This window comes from Coregonus clupeaformis, unplaced genomic scaffold, assembly GCF_020615455.1.
Source record: "Coregonus clupeaformis isolate EN_2021a unplaced genomic scaffold, ASM2061545v1 scaf3658, whole genome shotgun sequence".
Lineage (NCBI taxonomy): Eukaryota > Metazoa > Chordata > Actinopteri > Salmoniformes > Salmonidae > Coregonus > Coregonus clupeaformis.
Window position 1 is genome coordinate 24,360 of NW_025537112.1, and position 8,303 is coordinate 32,662.

The following is an 8,303-nucleotide window of genomic DNA, read 5'->3' on the forward strand; positions in this document are numbered from 1 at the left end:
GACACAGCCCTATGACACAGCCCTCTGACACAGCCCTCTGACACAGCCCTCTGACACAGCCCTCTGACACAGCCCTCTGACACTATGACACAGCCCTCTGACACAGCCCTCTGACACAGCCCTCTGACACAGCCCTCTGACACTATGACACAGCCCTATGACACAGCCCTCTGACACTATGACACAGCCCTCTGACACAGCCCTCTGACACAGCCCTCTGACACAGCCCTCTGACACAGCCTTCTGACACAGCCCTATGACACAGCCCTCTGACACAGCCCTCTGACACAGCCCTCTGACACAGCCCTCTGACACAGCCCTCTGACACTATGACACAGCCCTCTGACACAGCCCTCTGACACAGCCCTCTGACACAGCCCTCTGACACTATGACACAGCCCTATGACACAGCCCTCTGACACTATGACACAGCCCTCTGACACAGCCCTCTGACACAGCCCTCTGACACTATGACACAGCCCTCTGACACAGCCCTCTGACACAGCCCTCTGACACTATGACACAGCCCTCTGACACAGCCCTCTAACACAGCCCTCTGACATTATGACACAGCCCTCTGACATTATGACACAGCCCTCTGACACAGCCCTCTGACACAGCCCTCTGACACAGCCCTCTGACACTATGACACAGCCCTCTGACACAGCCCTCTGACATTATGACACAGCCCTCTGACACAGCCCTCTGACACAGCCCTCTGACACAGCCCTATGACACAGCCTTCTGACACTATGACACAGCCCTCTGACACAGCCCTATGACACAGCCTTCTGACACTATGACACAGCCCTCTAACACAGCCCTCTGACACAGCCCTCTGACACAGCCCTCTAACACAGCCCTATGACACAGCCCTATGACACGGCCCTCTGACACGGCCCTCTGACACAGCCCTCTAACACAGCCCTATGACACTATGACACAGCCCTCTAACACAGCCCTATGACACAGCCCTCTGACACAGCCCTCTGACACAGCCCTCTAACACAGCCCTCTGACACAGCCCTCTGACACAGCCCTATGACACAGCCCTATGACACTCTGACACAGCCCTCTGACACAGCCCTCTGACACTATGACACAACATGACTGTCAGATGGGTACCTAACTGACACAACATTACCCGCAGATGGGTACCTAGAAATCACGGATGGTACAGTGTATTTGAAAAGTGTTACTGCTGTAAGAAATGCTTCATTCATGTCTCGATGAAACCTGGGAGTTGTTCGATAAGTAAGAGGTCAGAGGTCAAGGGCAGGTCACGGTTGGGTCTGCGAGGACCAGTGCCTCTGACAGTTAGAGAGCCGTTGCTATTCCGAACACTGCAGTACACCAGGGCCCACATCCACAAAGCCTCTCAGAGTTAGAGAGCCGTTGCTATTCCGAACACTGCAGTACACCAGGGCCCACATCCACAAAGCCTCTCAGAGTTAGAGAGCCGTTGCTATTCCGAACACTGCAGTACACCAGGGCCCACATCCACAAAGCCTCTCAGAGTAGGAGTGGCTGATCTAGGATCAGCCCCCCCCCCTGTCCTTGTTGTCTTCTTCGTTACGATCTAAAAGGCTAAACTGATCCTAGATCAGTACTCTTTCCTCTGCACAGCACTCCACCAGACCCCTGAATGCCGTGAATTGCTACACCCCTCTGGTCTGGTGCTCTTGGTGGGCAGTAAAGGACAGGGCTGAGAACTTGGTGCTCTTGGTGGGCAGTAAAGGACAGGGCTGAGAACTTGGTGCTCTTGGTGGGCAGTAAAGGACAGGGCTGAGAACTTGGTGCTCTTGGTGGGCAGTAAAGGACAGGGCTGAGAACTTGGTGCTCTTGGTGGGCAGTAAAGGACAGGGCTGAGAACTTGGTGCTCTTGGTGTGCAGTAAAGGACAGGGCTGAGAACTTTCCAGTTACCTGGTGGTGATAAGCAGCTGGAAATATCCCCCCTCCCCACTGGAAAAGTAACCCTTTGGAGTTAATATTCTACCGGGGTTATCCTCCGTTCTGGGGTGAGGTGGACAAACCCTGGGCTCCTTTTCGTTCGACTCTGATTGGGGTTTGGGAATAAGTAGGGTCCAACGTCCTTTAGAATGTCACATCGTCACAATGGCTTTCCTCTGGCTCGTCGCCTGTCTGGCTTTCGTCAGCGCCTCCTAAGGTGGTTACGCCAACAGTCTGCTCTTCTATCCTCAGTAGATTTGAACTCTTGGTTAGAGTTATCACTCTTCTTTTATTTTATTTTATTTCACCTTTATTTAACCAGGTAAGAAGCCAGTTGAGAACAAGTTCTAATTTACAACTGCGACCTGGCCAAGATACAGGTACATACTCATGATAGGCTCATGATATTACATACTCATGATAGGCTCATGTTAGACTGACACTGACGCTGGGTAGGCTCATGATATTACATACTCATGATAGGCTCATGATATTACATACTCATGATAGGCTCATGATAGTAAACGCTGCAGGGAAAGTCATTGTAGTATTAGGATTGTGGGATTAGCCGTAAGATCCTAGTAGGATCCTAGTAGTATTTATTTTTAGTTAACCTTTATTTAACCAGGTAAGCCAGTTGAGAACAAGTTCTCATTTACAACTGCGACCTGGTCAAGATAAAGCAAAGCAGTGTGATAAAAACAAAAACGCCGAGTTACATATGGGGTAAACACAACGTACAGTCAATAACACAATAGAAAATAGAAGATCTATATATAGTGTGTGCAAAAAATAATTACAATTTAGTATTAACACTGGAGTAACAGATGTGCAGAAGATGATGTGCAAAATAGAGATACTGGGGTGCAAATGAGCAAAATAAATAACAATGTAAATAACAATATGGGGATGAGGTAGTTGGGTGGGCTAATTACAGATGGGCTGTGGACAGGTGCAGTGATCGGTAAGCTGCTCTGACAACTGATGCTTAAAGATAGTGAGGGAGATAAGAGTCTACAGCTTCAGAGATTTTTGTAGTTCGTTCTATCTCAGGGTTCCCCAATAGCCCAGGGATTGTATTTGGCCCCCCAAGTTTTCTGAGCAGGACTGACCATCCATGATATCAAAATTATAGTTTTAATCAAATAATTGTTGTTGTTGGACATAAAATACAGTAAAATCAGCAGGAAATTAGTTCAAAGTGAGTTTTAATTGAGGACATCTGTTCCCAAGTATTCCCACGCATAAATAGAAAAGCATGTGATCGTATCCCAACGTAACAATGTAACCGAGGTTTGAAATGGTTCTGTTTTTGTCATTCTATATCTATTTGCATTCTACAAATTATTTATATCTATGTTCCAGCCCCCCCGACCATCCGCTCAAGGAATAATTGGCCCACGGCTGAGTATGAAAAAAATTAATGTATGCACTAACTGTAAGTCGCTCTGGATAAGAGCGTCTGCTAAATGACTAAAATGTAAAATGTAAAACGTAAATATAATTGGGGACTCCTGAGCTACAGTCTTCTCTTGTTTAAATGTTGGTTTTCCTCAAGGCTCTGTTCTTGGACCATTACTGTTCTCATTATATATTGTGTGCTACTAACCCTCGTGATGTTAGTCTGAAACCATTTGTAAAGTTAGACACCCATGGTTGAGGATGTTTCATTAAAGTGCCAATCAACAATAACCAACCGCTCTCCCCACCCCTGTTTCGGTAAAAAGCTGAGGGATGGGGCCGGAGAAATGTAACCACTCTCAAATTCATAGACAGAGCTATTGATACAAGGACTATCCCCTTCCCTTCCCCTCACCTCTCCTACCCCCTTCCCCTCACCTCTCCTACCCCCTTCCCCTCACCTCTCCTACCCCCTCCCCCTCACCTCTCCTACCCCCTTCCCCTCACCTCTCCTACCCCCCCCCCTCACCTCTCCTACCCCCTTCCCCTCACCTCTCCTACCCCCTTCCCCTCACCTCTCCTACCCCTCCCCCTCACCTCTCCTACCCCCTTCCCCTCACCTCTCCTACCCTCCCCCCTCACCTCTCCTACCCCCTCCCCTCACCTCTCCTACCCCCTCCCCCTCACCTCTCCTACCCCCTTCCCCTCACCTCTCCTACCCCCTTCCCCTCACCTCTCCTACCCCCTTCCCCTCACCTCTCCTACCCCCTTCCCCTCACCTCTCCTACCCCCTTCCCCTCACCTCTCCCTACCCCCTTCCCCTCACCTCTCCTCCCCTTCCCCTCACCTCTCCTACCCCCTTCCCTTCCCCTCACCTCTCCTACCCCCCTCCCCCTCACCTCTCCTACCCCCCTTCCCCTCACCTCTCCTACCCCCTTCCCCTCACCTCTCCTACCCCTCCCCCTCACCTCTCCTACCCCCTTCCCCTCACCTCTCGTACCCCTTCCCCTCACCTCTCCTACCCCCTTCCCTCCCCCTCACCTCTCCTTAGGTGTTCACCCACCCTGACTGGAACCCCCGTACCATCAACATTGACATCACCCTGATCAAGCTGGCCACCCCCTGCTCGCCTGAACACTAATGTTTCCCCCGTCTGCCTGGCCGAGTCCACTGATGTCTTCACCCCTGCCATGAAGTGCGTGACCTCCGGATGAGGTCTGCAGCGCTACGACGGTGAGCCAATACTCTAGATATACAATAGTACTGTTAATAGTACACATCAGTGTGCAGTATTCTTGTTTTAATTCCATGTGTGTATCCCTGCTTGTAACACGTCGTCAACATGGAGGTTAGGTGTCTAGAAGCTGTGTTTCCTCTCAGGTGGATGTTTGGAAAGGTTGGACTCTAGTGTGTCATTGTTCAGAGTTATGATCATAGTTATAATGTGTCATTGTTCAGAGTTATGGTCATAGTTATAATGTGTCATTGTTCAGAGTTATGGTCATAGTTATAATGTGTCATTGTTCAGAGTTATGATCATAGTTATAATGTGTCATTGTTCAGAGTTATGATCATAGTTATAATGTGTCATTGTTCAGAGTTATGGTCATAGTTATAATGTGTCATTGTTCAGAGTTATGATCATAGTTATAATGTGTCATTGTTCAGAGTTATGATCATAGTTATAATGTGTCATTGTTCAGAGTTATGATCATAGTTATAACGTGTCATTGTTCAGAGTTATGATCATAGTTATAATGTGTCATTGTTCAGAGTTATGATCATAGTTATAATGTGTCATTGTTCAGAGTTATGATCATAGTTATAATGTGTCATTGTTCAGAGTTATGATCATAGTTATAATGTGTCATTGTTCAGAGTTATGATCATAGTTATAATGTGTCATTGTTCAGAGTTATGATCATAGTTATAACGTGTCATTGTTCAGAGTTATGATCATAGTTATAATGTGTCATTGTTCAGAGTTATGATCATAGTTATAATGTGTCATTGTTCAGAGTTATGATCATAGTTATAACGTGTCATTGTTCAGAGTTATGATCATAGTTATAATGTGTCATTGTTCAGAGTTATGATCATAGTTATAATGTGTCATTGTTCAGAGTTATGATCATAGTTATGATGTGTCATTGTTCAGAGTTATGATCATAGTTATGATGTGTCATTGTTCAGAGTTATGATCATAGTTATAATGTGTCATTGTTCTGAGTTATGGTCATAGTTATAACGTGTCATTGTTCAGAGTTATGATCATAGTTATAATGTGTCATTGTTCAGAGTTATGGTCATAGTTATAATGTGTCATTGTTCAGAGTTATGATCATAGTTATAATGTGTCATTGATCTGAGTTATGGTCATAGTTATAATGTGTAATTGTTCAGAGTTATGATCATAGTTATAACGTGTCATTGTTCAGAGTTATGATCATAGTTATAATGTGTCATTGTTCAGAGTTATGGTCATAGTTATAATGTGTCATTGTTCAGAGTTATGATCATAGTTATAATGTGTCATTGTTCAGAGTTATGATCATAGTTATAATGTGTCATTGTTCAGAGTTATGATCATAGTTATAACGTGTCATTGTTCAGAGTTATGATCATAGTTATAATGTGTCATTGTTCAGAGTTATGATCATAGTTATAATGTGTCATTGTTCAGAGTTATGATCATAGTTATAATGTGTCATTGTTCAGAGTTATGATCATAGTTATAATGTGTCATTGTTCAGAGTTATGATCATAGTTATAATGTGTCATTGTTCAGAGTTATGATCATAGTTATAACGTGTCATTGTTCAGAGTTATGATCATAGTTATAATGTGTCATTGTTCAGAGTTATGATCATAGTTATAATGTGTCATTGTTCAGAGTTATGATCATAGTTATAACGTGTCATTGTTCAGAGTTATGATCATAGTTATAATGTGTCATTGTTCAGAGTTATGATCATAGTTATAATGTGTCATTGTTCAGAGTTATGATCATAGTTATGATGTGTCATTGTTCAGAGTTATGATCATAGTTATGATGTGTCATTGTTCAGAGTTATGGTCATAGTTATAATGTGTCATTGTTCTGAGTTATGGTCATAGTTATAATGTGTCATTGTTCAGAGTTATGATCATAGTTATAATGTGTCATTGTTCAGAGTTATGATCATAGTTATAATGTGTCATTGTTCAGAGTTATGATCATAGTTATAATGTGTCATTGTTCTGAGTTATGGTCATAGTTATAACGTGTCATTGTTCAGAGTTATGATCATAGTTATAATGTGTCATTGTTCTGAGTTATGGTCATAGTTATAATGTGTCATTGTTCAAGTTATGATCATAGTTATAATGTGTCATTGTTCAGAGTTATGATCATAGTTATAATCTGTCATTGTTCAGAGTTAGGATCATAGTTATAGAGGGCTACAGTATGTACAACCACCAGTTGAAATGTGCTCCCCGCCCCTCCGCAAGATATTGGATGAGTTGAAACATGCTCTCCCTCCCTGTCTCTCTCCCCCACTTTCTCCTTCCCTCCCTCCCTCCCTCCCTCCCTCCCTCCCTCCCTCCCTCCCTCCCTCCCTCCCTGTCTCCCTCCCTTCCTGTCTCTCTTCCTGTCTCCCTCCCTCCCTGTCTCCTTCCTTCCCTCCCTTCCTGTCTCCCTCCCTCTCTGTCTCGCTGTCTCCCTCCCTCCCTGTCCCGCTGTCTCCCTCCCTCCCATCACCCCCAAAAAGCTGCAGCAAGCTGCTCTGCCCCTGCTGTCCAATGAGCAGTGCAAGCAGCACTGGAGCAGCCAAATCTCCAATGTCATGATCTGTGCCGATGGTGCTGGAGCTACCTCCAACATGGTGAGACCTCTCTCTCTATCTCTCTCTCTCTCTCTCTCGCTCTCTCTCTCTTTCTCTCTCGATCGCTCTCTCCCTCTCTCTCTATCTCTCTCTCTCTTTCTCTCTCTATCGCTCTCTCCCTCTCTCTCTATCTCTCTCTATCTCTCTCTTTCTCTCTCTCTCTTCCTCCCTCTCTCTCTCTCTCTCTCTCTCTCTCTCTCTCTCTCTCTCTTTCCTCTTTCGCTCTCTCTCTCCCTCTCTCTCTCTAGTCTTCATATCCCTGTGTTCTATCCCTGTGTTCATATCGCTAGTGTTCTATCCCCAGTCTCTCTCTAGTCTTCATATCCCTAGTGTTCATCGCTCTAGTGTTAATCTATCTAGTGTTCATCTGGTCTTATATGGACCTGATGTAATTTAACCCTCTAAACACATATATTAGTCCCAGCTCAGCTCCCTCTCTCTCTCTGTGTGTATCAAGGTGACTCTGGTGGCCCCGCTGGTCTGTGAGAAGGACAACACCTGGCCCCTGGTTGGTATTGTGTCGCAGGGCAGCAGCCGTTTGCTCCACCTCTACCCCTCTCTGTGTTCCCCCGCGTCACCGAGCCGTGGACCAGACCCTGGCCACCAACTAAGAAGCTACGGCTCTCCCAGTCGCTGCCTCTCTGTCCAGTGTACAGTGTAGTACTATGTCATTCTACGTATTGCTATGTAGTTTTATAAACACCTGCAGTGCAATTTAGTAAACAAGCCTGAGAGCGAGCGTCACTCATCCGTCTAGACTGGACATGATTGGACATGTTTCCCCAAGGTACAGATCTAGGATCAGCTTCAGCCTCCTCAATCTTGACCTTAACCATTAGTGGGGAAAATGCAAAACTGACCCAAGATCAGTGTCTATGCAACTTCACCCTCCTCCGATTAATGGAAGAGCTTCTCTATCAGGTGAACTACTTCTAGCGGCCACTAGAGGGGGCTAGTCACATACACTGCAGATGGTGGAAAGTATTCTATGGACAGTTGCTGTTAGTTGAGACAACAAGAACATGTCCCAAAATGGCACCCTATTCCCTATATAGTGCACTACTTTTGACTAAGCCCTGTGGTAG

General features: G+C 45.5%; 1 pseudogene; it reads left to right on the forward strand.

Moving 5' to 3' along the window:
• The first annotated feature begins 1,229 nt into the window (after positions 1-1,229).
• LOC121548369 lies at positions 1,230-7,829 on the forward strand (annotated as a pseudogene).
• Positions 7,830-8,303: the final 474 nt, after the last annotated feature.